The 14,658-nt window shown below is 40.8% G+C and overlaps 1 long non-coding RNA gene across 2 annotated transcripts; it reads left to right on the plus strand.

Moving 5' to 3' along the window:
• The first annotated feature begins 921 nt into the window (after nucleotides 1-921).
• On the plus strand, nucleotides 922-10,877 carry LOC311123443. Of its 2 annotated transcripts, none has more exons than XR_014612594.1 (3): nucleotides 922-973; nucleotides 10,557-10,611; nucleotides 10,791-10,877. It is a non-coding gene; the product is annotated as an uncharacterized lncRNA (long non-coding RNA). The 2 variants fall into 2 exon arrangements; XR_014612595.1 differs by lacking the exon at nucleotides 922-973 and adding an exon at nucleotides 6,964-7,164.
• The last annotated feature ends 3,781 nt before the right edge of the window (nucleotides 10,878-14,658 follow it).

The raw sequence follows: 14,658 nt of genomic DNA on the forward strand, positions 1-14,658 counted from the left end.
TTATCCAAAGCGACTTACATTCATGTGTGCATTCATTTGTTTGTTTTTTGGGGGGTGGTTTTGTGCATGGGTGGTCCCGGGAATCGAACCCACTACCTTAGCATTACAAGCGCCGTGCTCTACCAGCTGAGCTACAGAGGACCATTTCCCACGGGGGGCCAGTATGAAAATGTATGCGCTAACTGTAAGTCGCTCTGGATAAGAGCGTCTGCTAAATGACTTAAATGTAAAGTGCCCTTCCAAGAAGGCTCAAGGTCATTGGGCACAGATAAAATTATGTCAAATCACGTTATATGTACAGTAGCTTTGATTGGACTGATCATGTCAACATCATACTTTCAAAATCTTAGCTAGCAGTCATCATCATGAATCAAGTCGACAATCTACAGGCTAATCCTTGTCATATGAAGAGAAATAATGAAAAGAAATTATAGATAAAACGTATCGGTGCTCATCGGCCATTGGACATAAACATTACACAACAAGTTGGAAATCGCAAATTCAACAATGAGTGGTTTGGAAGGAATCGGTGACAGTGGCTAACTGCAAGCTTTGCAACTGGTAAGTCGGGTATAAACGAGCTCCAACTGGGAAAATACGTTTTGAACGGTCATCCAACTCGGAATTGTATGTCCGGCCTCACAAGCTCCCTCACGACGCCAGGACAGCGGAGTCACTCACCACCTTCCGGAGACATCTGAAACCCCACCTCTTTAAGGAATACCTGGGATAGGATAAAGTAATCCTTCTACCCCCCCAAAAAAATAAAATAAAAAAATAATAATAATAAATTGTAAAGTGGTTATCCCACTGGCTATAGGGTGAATGCACCAATTTGTAAGTCGCTCTGGATAAGAGCGTCTGCTAAATGACGTAAATATAAATGTAAATGTTTCTCTTTCTTTGATGACGAAATTTGCCTACGAAGGATCGTCGTGCCACCTTCCTGTTCAAGTGAGCACATCACAACAAGGTGAGTCCAAAAATGTATTATATGCTGCTGCATAAATGATGTAATATGCCAGGGAGATATGTATACTGTAGCTAAGAAAGTAATACTAAGTGTATGTTGTGTATTAAGCTGTTAGTAGCCCATGTGCCTCACCCTAATAATTTGGTCTATTTTCCCCTCTTAATTTCACCTACTGTTCTGACTCGGTGGTGCACATGTAGCCTATAGCCTGTTTTAGACAAATGTAATCATCTAATATTGTAAAAGCTTTCAATGTCTGCTTATATGCCCCCTTTATTTATCCCACGGTTCTGACTTGGTGTACAGCTCCTCTCTCTCCTCCTCTGTCCTGTAGCCACAGGAAGTTGTTTGGGGGTGTAAAAAATACAGCTAAACCTAGGGTATGTCTAAATGAGGTGTGTAGAAATACAACTAAACCTAGGGTATGGCTAAATGGGGTGTGTAGAAATACAGCTAAACCTAGGGTATGGCTAAATGGGGTTTGTAGAAATACAACTAAACCTAGGGTATGGCTAAATGGGGTGTGTAGAAATACAATTTAAACCTAGGATATGGCTAAATGGGGTGTGTAGAAATACAACTAAACCTAGGGTATGGCTAAATGGGGTGTGTAGAAACACAGCTAAACCTAGTGTATGGCTAAATGGGGTGTGTAGAAATACAACTAAACCTAGGGTATGGCTAAATGTTGTGTGTAGAAACACAGCTAAACCTAGTGTATGGCTAAATGGGGTGTGTAGAAATCCCCCCACCAGTTGAAGCTCATTTACTGTACTTAAAACTCTAAAATACTATTGGGAGAACAGCAAAAACTAACAAAATGCCCCCAGACATGAATTATCACTGCAATATGAGGTTTATATTAGGTTTAAAGGTATTTGAAATGGAGTGTAAAATGTACTACACAATCAGTTAGGAAAGCAAAGGCTAGCTTTTTCAAACTGAAATGTGCATCCTCTAGCACTAACTCCAAAAGGTTTTCGGACACTGTAAAGTCCATGGAGAATAAGAGCACCTCCTCCCAGCTGCCCACTGCACTGAGGCTAGGAAACACTGTTACCACCGATAAATTTACGATAATCGAGATTTTCAATAAGCATTTTGCTATGGCTGGCCATGCTTTCCACCTGACTGCAACTTGCCCAGGCCCCTAGTTGCAGGTAGCTTAGTGGGTAAGAGCGTTGTGCCAGTAACCGAAAGGTCGCTGGTTATAATCCCCGAGCCGACTAGGTGAAAAATCTGTCGATGTGCCCTTAAGCAAGGCACTTAACCCTAATTGCTCCTGTAAGTCGCTCTGGATAAGAGCGTCTGCTAAATGACTAAAATGTAAAAATGTATGTAAAATGTACTAGCCTGTTCAACCTCGTATTGTATGAGATCCCCAGAGATTGGAAAGCTGCCGCGGTCATCCCCCTCTTCAAAGGGGGAGACACTCTCGATCCAAACTGTTACAGACCTATATCCATCCTGCCCTGCCTTTCGAAAGTATTTGAAAGCCAAGTTAACAAACAGATCACCGACCATTTCGAATCCCACCGTACCTTCTCCGCTATGCAATCTGGTTCCGAGCTGGTCATGGGTGCACCTCAGCCACGCTCAAGGTCCTAAACAATATTATAACCGCAATCGATAAAAGACAGTACTGTGCAGCCGTCTTCATCGACCTGGCCAAGGCTTTCGACTCTGTCAATCATCGCATTCTTATTGGCAGACTAAATAGCCTTGGTTTCTCAAATGACTGCCTCGCCTGGTTCACCAACTACTTCTCAGATAGAGTTCAATGTGTCAAATCGGAGGGCCTGTTGTCTGGACCTATGGCAGTCTCCATGGGGGTGCCACAGGGTTCAATTCCCAGGCCGACTCTATTCTCTGTGTATATCAATGATGTCGCCCTTGCTGCGGGTGACTCTCAGATCCACCTCTATGCAGACGACACCATTTTGTATACATCTGGCCCTTCATTGGACACTATGTTAACAAACCTCCAAAACGAGCTTCAATGCCATACAACACTCCTTCCGTAGCCTCCAACTGCTCTTAAATGCTAGTAAAACTAAATGCATGCTCTTCAATCGAACGCTGCTTGCACCCGCCCGCCCGACTAGAATCACCACTCTCGACGGGTCTGACCTAGAGTATGTGGACAACTACAAATACCTTGGTGTCTGGTTAGACGGTAAACTCTCCTTCCAGACTCACATTAAGCATCTCCAATCCAAAGTTAAATCTAGAATCTGCTTCCTATTTCGCAACCAAGCCTCCTTCACTCATGCTGCCAAACATACCCTCGTAAAACGGACTATCCTACCGATCCTTGACTCCAACACTCTACTCAGCAAATTGGATGTAGTCTATCACAGTGCCATCCGTTTTGTCACCAAAGCCCCATATACTACCCACCATTGTGACCTGTACGCTCTCGTTGGCTGGCCCTCACTACATATTCGTTGCCAAACCCACTGGCTCCAGGTCATCTAAAAATCACTGCTAGGCAAATCCCTGCCTTATCGTAGCTCTTTGGTCAACATAGCAACACCCACCCGTAGTCTGCGCTCCAGCAGGTATATCTCACTGGTCATGCCCAAAGCCAACACCTCCTTTGGCCGCCAGTTCATCCAGTTCTCTGCTGCCAATAACTGGAACGAACTGCAAAAATCTCTGAAGCTGGAGACTCTTATCTCCCTCACTAACTTTAAGCATCAGTTGTCAGAGCAGCTTACTGATCACTGCACCTGTACACAGCCCAATCTGTAATTAGCCCACCCAACTACCTCATCCCCATATTGTTATTTATTTTGCTAATTTGCACCCCAGTATCTCTATTTGCACATCATCTTCTGCACATCTATCACTCCAGTGTTAATACTAAATTGTAATTATTTTGCACTATGGCCTATTTATTGCCTTACCTCCATAACTTACTACATTTGCACACACTGTATATAGATTTTCTATTTTCTATTGTGTTATTGACTGTACGTTTTGTTTACCCCATATGTAACTCTGTGTTGTTGTTGTTGTTTTTATCACACTGCTTTGCTTTATCTTGGCCAGGTCGCAGTTGTAAATGAGAACTTGTTCTCAACTGGCCTACCTGGTTAAATAATGGTGAAAAATAGATATATATACATACAGTGGGGAAAAAAAGTATTTAGTCAGCCACCAATTGTGCAAGTTCTCCCACTTAAAAAGATGAGAGAGGCCTGTAATTTTCATCATAGGTACACGTCAACTACGACAGACAAATTGAGAAAAAAAATCCAGAAAATCACATTGTAGGATTTTTAATGAATGTATTTGCAAATTATGGTGGAAAATAAGTATTTGGTCACCTACAAACAAGCAAGATTTCTGGCTCTCACAGACCTGTAACTTCTTCTTTAAGAGGCTCCTCTGTCCTCCATTCGTTACCTGTATTAAAGGCACCTGTTTGAACTTGTTATCAGTATAAAAGACACCTGTCCACAACCTCAAACAGTCACACTCCAATCTCCACTATAGCCAAGACCAAAGAGCTGTCAAAGGACACCAGAAACAAAATTGTAGACCTGCACCAGGCTGGGAAGACTGAATCTGCAATAGGTAAGCAGCTTGGTTTGAAGAAATCAACTGTGGGAGCAATTATTAGGAAATGGAAGACATACAAGACCACTGATAATCTCCCTCGATCTGGGGCTCCACGCAAGATCTCACCCCGTGGGGTCAAAATGATCACAAGAACGGTGAGCAAAAATCCCAGAACCACACGGGGGGACCTAGTGAATGACCTGCAGAGAGCTGGGACCAAAGTAACAAAGCCTACCATCAGTAACACACTACGCCGCCAGGGACTCAAATCCTGCAGTGCCAGACGTGTCCCCCTGCTTAAGCCAGTACATGTCCAGGCCCGTCTGAAGTTTGCTAGAGTGCATTTGGATGATCCAGAAGAGGATTGGGAGAATGTCATATGGTCAGATGAAACCAAAATAGAACTTTTTGGTAAAAACTAAACTCGTCGTGTTTGGAGGACAAAGAATGCTGTGTTGCATCCAAAGAACACCATACCTACTGTGAAGCATGGGGGTGGAAACATCATGCTTTGGGGCTGTTTTTCTGCAAAGGGACCAGGACGACTGATCCGTGTAAAGGAAAGAATGAATGGGGCCATGTATCGTGAGATTTTGAGTGACATCAGCAAGGGCATTGAAGATGAAACGTGGCTGGGTCTTTCAGCATGACAATGATCCCAAACACACCGCCCGGGCAACGAAGGAGTGGCTTCGTAAGAAGCATTTCAAGGTCCTGGAGTGGCCTAACCAGTCTCCACATCTCAACCCCATAGAAAATCTTTGGAGGGAGTTGAAAGTCCGTGTTGCCCAGCGACAGCCCCAAAACATCACTGCTCTAGAGGAGATCTGCATGGAGGAATGGGCCAAAATACCAGCAACAGTGTGTGAAAACCTTGTGAAGGCTTACAGAAAACGTTTGACCTGTGTAATTGCCAACAAAGGGTATATAACAAAGTGTTGAGAAACTTTTGTTATTGACCAAATACTTATTTTCCACCATAATTTGCAAATAAATTCATTAAAAATCCTACAATGTGATTTTCTGGATTTCTTTTCTCATTTTGTCTGTCATAGTTGACGTGTACCTATGATGAAAATTACAGGCCTCTCTCATCTTTTTAAGTGGGAGAACTTGCACAATTGGTGGCTGACTAAATACTTTTTTTCCCCCACTGTATGTATCATATCTTTCTAGTTCTATGTATCATATCTTTCTAGTTCTATGTATCATATCTTTCTGGTTCTATGTATCATATCTTTCTAGTTCTATGTATCATATCTTTCTGGTTCTATGTATCATATCTTTCTGGTTCTATGTATCATATCTTTCTAGTTCTATGTATCATATATTTCTGGTTCTATGTATCATATCTTTCTGGTTCTATGTATCATATCTTTCTAGTTCTATGTATAATATCTTTCTAGTTCTATGTATCATATCTTTCTGGTTCTATGTATCATATCTTTCTAGTTCTATGTATCATATCTTTCTGGTTCTATGTATCATATCTTTCTAGTTCTATGTATCATATCTTTCTGGTTCTATGTATCATATCTTTCTAGTTCTATGTATCATATCTTTCTGGTTCTATGTATCATATCTTTCTGGTTCTATGTATCATATCTTTCTAGTTCTATGTATCATATCTTTCTGGTTCTATGTATCATATATTTCTAGTTCTATGTATCATATCTTTCTAGTTCTATGTATCATATCTCTCTAGTTCTATGTATCATATCTTTCTAGTTCTATGTATCATATCTTTCTGGTTCTATGTATCATATCTTTCTAGTTCTATGTATCATATATTTCTGGTTCTATGTATCATATCTTTCTAGTTATATGTATCATATCTTTCTGGTTCTATGTATCATATATTTCTGGTTCTATGTATCATATCTTTCTAGTTCTATGTATCATATCTTTCTGGTTCTATGTATCATATCTTTCTGGTTCTATGTATCATATCTTTCTAGTTCTATGTATCATATCTTTCTAGTTCTATGTATCATATCTTTCTGGTTCTATGTATCATATCTTTCTGGTTCTATGTATCATATCTTTCTAGTTCTATGTATCATATCTTTCTAGTTCTATGTATCATATCTTTCTAGTTCTATGTACCATATCTTTCTAGTTCTATGTATCATATCTTTCTGGTTCTATGTATCATATCTTTCTAGTTCTATGTATCATATCTTTCTAGTTCTATTTATCATATCTTTCTAGTTCTATGTATCATATCATTTCATAACATAACTTTGTCCTATTTCTATGTATATTTTGTATTACTATTGACACCAATGTGTTGATATAGCATTTTCTTTTGAAATGATTTTTCTTTGTCTCGCTGTGACAAGGTACTCGCCACATCCTGGTTCTGTCATCAGAACACGTCACATTCAGAGAGTTGAACCTATTTCCTGTACATCTCTCTGACACACACACGTTTTCTCTACACACTCTCTCACACACACATTCTCTCTCTCTACAGACACTTTCTCTCTCTCTACACACACACTTTCTCCATCTCACACTCACACTCTCTACGTCCACACTTGCTGTCTGCTAAATAACAGTGTCAGGAATATCATCTATCATGGTGGGCTACTGTCCCATCTGTGGGAAACCCGTCTACTTTGGTGAGTGCAATGTGTGGGAGTGTGTGTGTGTGTGTGTGTGTGTGTGTGTGTGTGTGTGTGTGTGTGTGTTTGCAGTGTCATACAGTGGGTCAGAGATGCCATAGAATTATGGAATAGTTACAGGTTTCTGAGAGGCATCGCTCACAAATCTTTTCTAGCCTCAATCGTTATACCTTTCCTATTGTGTGCGTGTGTCTGTGTGTCTGTGTGTGTGTGTGTGTGTGTGTGTGTGTGTGTGTGTGTGTGTCTCCATGCTCTGAACAGTCTGTCATGACTCACACACAGACAACAGGAAGTGGCTTCTCTGAGGGAGCAGACTGTTCTCTAACACACCGGCTATGCTCCAACACTCTAACCTGGTGTCCTTTCCTTTCTAACCGGCCTTCTTTTCATCCCGGGATAAGTTCCAACACCCTAAACTGGTCTCTTTTCCTTGACTGGCTGGGTTCCAATAGTCTAATCTGGCTTCCTTTCCTTCAGAGGCTGGGTTCCAATAGTCTAACCTGGCTTCCTTTCCTTCAGAGGCTGGGTTCCAATAGTCTAACCTGGCTTCCTTTCCTACAGAGGCTGGGTTCCAATAGTCTAACCTGGCTTCCTTTCCTACAGAGGCTGGGTTCCAATAGTCTAACCTGGCTTCCTTTCCTACAGAGGCTGGGTTCCAATAGTCTAACCTGGCTTCCTTTCCTGCAGAGGCTGGGTTCCAATAGTCTAACCTGGCTTCCATTCACCTGGCCTCCTTTCCTTTCCTGTGTCTTAAGTCCTCAGTTGATATGAGGCAGCAGACTGTTGTCTCACATTCCGGCTTTGTTCAAATACTAACTTGGCTTCCTTTCCTTTAGGGACTTGCATTATTTGCATGTGTCCGGTACAGGAACTAGGGTTGCAAATTAAAGAAATATTATTGGATAGTTTCTATGTTTACCAGTAAACTACCAGAATTTTGGTAACATTTAAGTTTTGCGGGGAATTTTATCAAATGACATCTAGTTGTCTTTTTGGGTACTGTAATTATCTCTGGTCCTCTGTGTGGCCTTATCACATGAGTCTGTAATTATCTCTGTCCCTCTGTGTGGCCTTATCACATGAGTCTGTAATTATCTCTGGCCCTCTGTGTGGCCTTATCACATGAGTCTGTAATTATCTCTGTCCCTCTGTGTGGCCTTATCACATGAGTCTGTAATTATCTCTGTCCCTCTGTGTGGCCTTATCACATGAGTCTGTAATTATCTCTGTCCCTCTGTGTGGCCTTATCACATGAGTCTGTAATTATCTCTGTCCCTCTGTGTGGCCTTATCACATGAGTCTGTAATTATCTCTGTTCCTCTGTATGGCCTTATCACATGAGTCTGTAATTATCTATGGCCCTCTGTGTGGCCTTATCACATGAGTCTGTAATTATCTCTGGCCCTCTGTGTGGCCTTATCACATGAGTCTGTAATTATCTCTGGCCCTCTGTGTGGCCTTATCACATGAGTCTGTAATTATCTCTTACCCTCTGTGTGGCCTTATCACATGAGTATGTAATTATCTCTGGCCCTCTGTGTGGCCTTATTACATTTACATTTTAGTCATTTAGCAGACGCTCTTATCCAGAGCGACTTACAGGAGCAATTAGGGTTAAGTGCCTTGCTCAAGGGCACATTAACGTCATTTAGCAGACGCTCTTAGCCAGAGCGACTCACAAATTGGTGCGTTCACCCTATAGCCAGTGGGATAACCACTTTACAATTTGGGGGGGGGGGGGGGGGGGGTTAGAAGGATTACTTTATCCTATCCCAGGTATTCCTTAAAGAGGTGGGGTTTCAAATGTCTCCGGAAGGTGGTGAGTGACTCCGCTGTCCTGGCGTCGTGAGGGAGCTTGTTCCACCATTGGGGTGCCAGAGCAGCGAACAGTTTTGACTGGGCTGAGCGGGAGCTATGCTTCCGCAGAGGAAGGGGAGCCAGCAGGCCAGAGGTGGATGAACGCAATGCCCTCGTTTGGGTGTAGGGACTGATCAGAGCCTGAAGGTACAGAGGTGCCGTTCCCCTCACTGCTCCATAGGCAAGCACCATGGTCTTGTAGCGGATGCGAGCTTCAACTGGAAGCCAGTGGAGTGTGCGGAGGAGGGGGGTGACGTGAGAGAACTTGGGAAGGTTGAACACCAGACGGGCTGCGGCATTCTGGATGAGTTGTAGGGGTTTAATGGCACAGGCAGGGAGGCCAGCCAACAGCGAGTTGCAGTAGTCCAGACGGGAGATGACAAGTGCCTGGATTAGGACCTGTGCCGCTTCCTGTGTAAGGCAGGGTCGTACTCTCACGAGTCTGTAATTATCTCTATCCCTCTGTGTGGCCTTATCACATGAGTCTGTAATTATCTATGGCCCTCTGTGTGACCTTATCACATGTTAAATATATACAATAATTAAATAAGATGGTTTAAAATATATATATATATATATAATACAAAGCTGTAAAACATTATCCTTAATATAAACCATGAACTTAGTAAATAGCCTTGGTGTTTAATATGAGGGTTTCAGCATGAAAAATACTTTATATATATTTATTTGACTGTCAATATGTCTTTGTTGTAAATGTGTTGGCGCCAAACTGGTGGCAGTTGGGAAAAAAGTAAATAGTTGTCAGAGTTGCAGAATTAATTTAATATAATGCCATTGTTGATTAGATGCTTTTTTCATTAATTAGGCTATTTTCTTTTGAAAACGCATGGACCATATGGACACAGACACACTATATAGGAATACTTTTTTAAAAAGTTACTCAAGTATAAATTTCCAAAGTTACCATAGAACATTCCAGTAACTTTGGTATATTACCGGTAGAGGGAGAGGGAGGGAGGGAGGAAGGGAGGGAGATAGTATCAACAGGGAGGGAGAGAGGGAGGGAGGTATAACATGGAGGGGGAGATGTAGGAGGGAGAGGAGGAAGGGAAGGGGGAGAGAGAGTAAGTCAGGGAGAGAAGGGGGAGGGGAGAGAGATGGAGGGGGGAATCTCTATCTATCTATCTATCTATCTATCTATCTATCTATCTATCTATCTATCTATCTATCTATCTATCTATCTATCTATCTATCTATCTATCTATCTATCTATCTATCTATCTATCTATCTATCTATCTATCTATCTATCTATCTATCTATTTATATATCTATCTATCTATCTATCTATCTATCTATCTATCTATCTATCTATCTATCTATCTATCTATCTATCTATCTATCTATCTATCTATCTATCTATCTATCTATCTATCTATCTATCTATCTATCTATCTATCTATCTATCTATCTATCTATCTATCTATCTATCTATCTATCTATCTGTGTATATCTATCTGTGTATATCTATGTATCTCATGAACTAAGATGTTTTCTGTGCATTGTGTTTCAGCATGATGAGAAGCCCTACTGCACTAACTGTTACATGAAGACGTTCGGTCCCAGAGGTAGCTACTCCCTGGTGATGTACTGTACCAAATGGCAGCCTATTCCCATAAATATGGTGTATACAGTAAGTCTCTCATGTATCACTCTCTCTCTCTCTCTCTCTCTCTCTCTCTCTCTCTCTCTCTCTCTCTCTCTCTCTCTCTCTCTCTCTCTCTCTCTCTCTCTCTCTCTCTCTCAGCAGGTAAGGGGAGAATGATGTCATACTGTCACAGCTCAGCCTCCTCTTCCTCTTCCTCCTCCTAGGAACCAGTCTAACCAAAAAAACAACCAAAATACAACCTAATGAAAACTAACAGCCTATCAACAAGGATCTATGTTCAACCAACCTGACATTCAGCCAACAAGCCAATGACTAAACAACTAGGCCCAACATTCAACCAACCAACCAATGTTCGACCAACCAAGAAATAACCAATAGACAACCAACCTGACATTTAATTAACTACTATCCAACCAACCTGACATTTAATGAACTACTATCCAATCAACAGACATCAGTCTCACTCTGAAAGTCCCCCTCTTTCAGTCAATCATAAAACAACTACCTGGACCACAACTTTGTGCTCAATGGAGACAACGGTTGTTCTCTTCAATAAACCAAAAGCTCCTACAGCCGTCTTGTTGCAGTGTGTGAGTTAAACACAGGGTCCCTTTAGGCCTCAACACATCCTTATACTACACATGTACTGGAGTGGACACTCCCTAGCAAGATCATGTCTAGAATACCACCGGAGTTCTGAACACACACACACACACTTATAGAATTGGAGTGTAGCTATGCACCTCTCCCTTTCTCTGTCATCAACCAAAGCCAGAGAAGGTGTGTGTATGTGTGTGTGTGTGTGTGTGTGTGTGTGTGTGTGTGTGTGTGTGTGTGTGAGAGAGAGAGAGAGAGAGAGAGAGAGAGAGAGAGAGAGAGAGAGAAAGAGAGAGAGAGAGAGAGAGAGAGAGAGAGAGAGAGAGAGAGAGAGAGAGAGAGAGAGAGAGAAACCACAGTGTGCCATCACAGCTGCAAGATTTGTGACCTGTTGCCACAAGAAAAGGTCAACCAGTGAAGAACAAACACCATTGTAAATACAACCCATATTATGTTTATTTATTTTCCCATTTGTACTTTAACTATTTGCACATTGTTACAACACTGTATATATACATAATATGACATTTGAAATGTCTTTATTCTTTTGGAACTTCTTAGTGTAATGTTTACTGTTACTATTTATTGTTTATTTCACTTTTGTTTACTATCTACTTCACTTGCTTTGGCAATGTTAACATACGTTTCCCATGCCAATATAGCCCTTAAATTGAAATTGAAATTAGAGAGAGAGAGAGACAGAGAGAGAGAGAGAGAGGAGTAGAGAGAGAGAGGAGCACAGAGAGAGGGAGGAGAGAGAGGAGTGGGTTGGGAGGGCAGAGGAGAGAGAGAGAGAGAGAGAGAGAGAGAGAGAGAGAGAGAGAGAGAGAGAGAGAGAGAGAGAGAGAGAGAGAGAGAGAGAGAGAGAGAGAGAGAGAGAGAGAGAGAGAGAGCACAGTCTGCTGGAATGGGCATTTGAGTGAGACAGAGCTGGTACACATGCACACAAACACACACACACTTCTTCCTGTTCCTCTATTAGTAGTGGAACACTTCCCCCTGTTCCTCTGTTTGTAGTGAAACACACTTCCCCCTGTTCCTCTGTCAGTAGTGGAACACACTTCCCCAAAAAATGTGCTGCCTGCCTGGTTTGCTTAATATACGGAATTTGAAATAAATTATATTTAAAAAAATATTGATCATTAAGTATATTTAAAACCAAATGTTTTACTGGGTGACTTTCACTTTTACTTGAGTCATTTTCTATTAAGGTGTCTTTTCTTTTACTCAAGTATGACAGTTGGTTACTTTTTCTACACTGCTTCCATCCAGCTATCTACTATCATTATCATATGTGTGAAAAACTTGGTTGGAAATCACACAAGACTGATCTCAGTTAATTCATACTGTATGTTGTAGTCTGTCCAAGAGAGAAATCACACAATACTGATCTCAGTTAATTCATACTGTATGTTGTAGTCTTTCCAAGAGAGAAATCACACAAGACTGATCTCAGTTAATTCATACTGTATGTTGTAGTCTGTCTAAGAGAGAAATCACACAAGACTGATCTCAGTTAATTCATACTGTATGTTGTAGTCTGTCCAAGAGAGAAATCACACAAGACTGACAGCCTGTGAGTTTATTAAAAGCATTCAGTGATTACATGGCAGTTTAGAGAGCAACAGGTCTTTATCTGTAAAGGGTAAATAACATAACATCAACATAATCTGCACTCACATCACAAATATGAAATAAACACTTCTCAACAATACCTTTGAGATCATTGATATATATTACCATATTTATTTACTTTAATTTGATTAATTGATTGATTTGCACACAGCATATTCACAATTTAATGTATATCAGACCTGAACTAAGTACTATACTTTCTCTGTAACCCACAGATCATAAGAGAATAACACACATATCTCTATATAGTACAAACATCATAACAATAATCTACATAATAATCAATACCATAATATTTATAATGAATAACATCATTATCTCTATACTACTAACAACATAACAATAATCTACATCAGTCAATATCATAAAATGTATAATCAATAACATCATGAGAGGTAAACAACAGCAACAAAACAAACCCCAACAACAAACTAAAATGACTTGAGAAAAAGATGACCCCTTTATTCAGATGTTTCAAAATACAAAGAATTAACAGATGATTATAATACAGTTTTTCTCAGTCGCTTTGGTGCATTTCTTAGATCAAAAGTGCAATTCTTGATACTACTTGTACAAATTCCAAATCATCTAGTCACTTGTGCACATCATTAAAGCAATTTCTTATTCCTTTGAACAAATTGCAATTGCTTTTGTACATATTGCAATTGATAATGTACAAGTGTCAGCTTTTTCCCACATTTTCAATTGCTCATGTCATGTTGATCAAAATATAGTAGATGGTTCTCTGTTGAATAGTCTTACCCCTCAAAACATCTAGGCATTAGTTCCTTGCATAAGCCATTACATGCAAAATTGTTGAACTATTTGTCATAAACTGTCAAGCATAGTTTTACACATTTCTATTAGACCTTTTGTACAAAAACGTAAATTGCTGAATCGTGCAGGTGAAATTAACCCTCACTCATGAAGGAATGTAAAGTGTTAGTTCAACCAACAATCAACCAGTTGTCTAAATTGCTCAAAGGTGCATCTCATGAAGAATCAATTGGCAAGCATATATAGACAGACCACAACACAGAGTTGCAATTTTCCAATAATGGATGGACCAGGAAACGAACAGGGTCAACAGCCAAGAGGAGGAAGAAGAGGAGCAAGGATGCGTGGTGGAAGGCAAAACAGAGGAAGAGGCAGAAGAGGACATAGGCGCATATCTGATGACATAAGGGCCACTATTGTAGACCATGTTGTCAATCATGGCCTTACAATGGCTGAGGCGGGTCGAAGGGTGCAGCCGAATATTGGGAGATCAACCGTGTCCTCAATAGTACAAACGTTTCGAAGAGAGAACAGGTATGTCCACCAATGTACAGTGCACTGTTACTGTATATAAGCAGTATACTGTATACTTCCTACAATGCTTCATATTACAGTAGTCCACTTGTATTTCACAGCATACAGAAATATACTCTATACAGATACATACTGCACCTTACATGCACCCACCTGTATGTTTTACAGTAAAATGTGTGTTCGCATAGTTTTTGTCTATGTGAAAGTGTGCGATGCATCACTGCATTTTTCCACACATAGGACTGCAAGATTACCTCAAACCGGTGGCAGAGGACGCCTTTTCACACCTCAACAGGAGGAGGCTATTTGCACCATGGTCCGAGCAAACAATGCCATGAGACTCAGGGAAATACAAAGGACCATTATAGAAGACAACGATGTCTTTGAAAACATCCATACGGTTAGCATCTCAACCATCGACAGGGTGCTGCATAGAAACCAGATGAGTATGAAACAGCTGTAC

This window comes from Coregonus lavaretus (assembly GCF_964263955.1).
Source record: "Coregonus lavaretus genome assembly, contig: HAP1_SCAFFOLD_2488, whole genome shotgun sequence".
In the NCBI taxonomy this organism is placed as follows: Eukaryota; Metazoa; Chordata; class Actinopteri; order Salmoniformes; family Salmonidae; genus Coregonus; species Coregonus lavaretus.